The following is a 2,220-nucleotide window of genomic DNA, read 5'->3' as shown; positions in this document are numbered from 1 at the left end:
GTGTATATGTGTATTGTGTATGGGTGTGTGTGTATATGTGTATTGTGTATGAGTGTGTGTGTATGTGTGTATATGTGTATGTGTATTGTGTATGGGTGTGTGTGTGTATATGTGTGTATATGTGTATTGTGTATGGGTGTGTGTGTATATGTGTATTGTGTATGAGTGTGTCTGTATGTGTGTATATGTGTATTGTGTATGAGTGTGTGTGTGTATATATGTATTGTGTATGAGTGTATGTGTTATGAGTGTGTCTATGTGTGTATCTGTGTATTGTGTATGAGTGTGTGTGTATATGTGTGTATATGTGTATTGTGTATGGGTGTGTGTGTATATGTGTATTGTGTATGAGTGTGTGTGTATGTGTGTATATGTGTATGTGTATTGTGTATGGGTGTGTGTGTGTATATGTGTGTATATGTGTATTGTGTATGGGTGTGTGTGTATATGTGTATTGTGTATGAGTGTGTGTGTATGTGTGTATATGTGTACTGTGTATGAGTGTGTGTGTGTGTATGTGTATTATGTATGAGCGTGTCTGTATGTGTGTATATGTGTATTGTGTATGAGTGTGTGTGTATATGTGTGTATGAAAGTGTGTGTATGAGTGTGTGCATGTGTGTATATGTGTGTGTTTATGATTGTGTGTATGAAGGTGTGTGTATGAGTGTGTGCATGTGTGTATATGTGTGTGTGATCATGCGTGTATGAAGGTGTGTGTATGAGTGTGTCTGTGTGTGTATATGTGTGTGTGTGATTGTGTGTATGTTTGTATGAAAGTTTGTGTATGAGTGTGTGCTTGTGTGTATGTATGCGTGTGTGAGTGTGTGTGTGTTATGCGTGTGTCTGTGTGTGTATATGTGTCTGTGTATGATTGTGTGTATGTTTGTATGAAAGTTTGTGTATGGGTGTGTGCTTGTGTGTATGTGTGCGTGTGTGAGTGTGTGCGTGTGTGTGTGTATGAGAGTGTGTGTGTGTCAGGGGGCCAGTGGATAATCATGGAAGCACTTCACAAAATTTCTGAAGATCTCAGAAGGATGTCCTGGGTTCTTAAAGATTCATCTGGGTTTTCCTAAAGTCACCAACTCTTCCCTTATAAGCAGGGTCCTCTTGTGCCACATGGAGAATTGCTGAAATATTTGCCTCTTTCTAGGCATCAGAAAAGTTGTGTTTTAATTCCTTGAACATGTTGGTCACCTTATTTGAGTCTGATGAACCAAGCCTCAAGGCCACATTGGACTCAGCCCATGTCAATACAGGCAGAGTCCAGTGCTAGAGGCCGACCCCTCGGCTCCAGGAGATTCCTCAGGAGATCAGGTCCAGATAGAGAATCCAGGGGCTCTGGCTACTCCTAAGCTCACATTCATACCCTTCCCCACAAAGGAAATGGTTCCCATTGGCCCTAGTCACTGTATTCTCTGGGTGTTTATCCTGAGCTTCCCTGTGATGACACAGCCATCCATCAATCTGCAAATGTCACTTTCTCTGTGAAGCATCCCTGCTGGCTATAAAGAATGCTTCCCCTCTCTGTACACCCACCATACTTAACCCACTAAGTATATGGGTGTGTTTCCCTTTTTCAGTTACCTGAGGATTCTGTTACAACACATTGCTCTCTGCTCAAGGCACCTTGAGATGAGTTTTGTCATCTTGTGTTAGAAAGTTGTGACTCCTACAGGCGCAGTGAAACTCATCCCACCCCATGCTTCTCTTTGGTGTGTGTTCACCAAGACCGCAGTGACTGTAATGTGACGCTATAGCTAGCGGGTCTGACCTGTATGCACGAAGTGGCCAGGAAGAGTCTCTCCTTTATGGGTTGTAGCCCCACCACCGAGGGGTGTGTGCGTGTGTGTGTGTGTGTGTGTGTGTTATGAGTGTGTGTGTGTGTTATGAGTGTGTCTGTATGAGTTATGAGTGTGTCTGTGTGTGTGGTATGAGTGTGTCTGTATGTGTGTATATGTGTATGTGTATTGTGTATGGGTGTGTGTGTATATGTGTATTGTGTATGAGTGTGTCTGTATGTGTGTATATGTGTATTGTGTATGAGTGTGTGTGTGTGTATATATGTATTGTGTATGAGTGTGTGTTATGAGTGTGTCTATGTGTGTATATATGGATTGTGTATGAGTGTGTGTGTTATGAGTGTGTCTATGTGTGTATCTGTGTATTGTGTATGAGTGTGTGTGTGTATATGTGTATTGTGTATGAGTGTGTCTGTAT

The sequence above is a fragment of the Galeopterus variegatus genome, unplaced genomic scaffold, assembly GCF_000696425.1.
Source record: "Galeopterus variegatus unplaced genomic scaffold, G_variegatus-3.0.2 Scaffold16737, whole genome shotgun sequence".
Lineage (NCBI taxonomy): Eukaryota > Metazoa > Chordata > Mammalia > Dermoptera > Cynocephalidae > Galeopterus > Galeopterus variegatus.
This window is presented reverse-complemented; position numbering follows the sequence as displayed.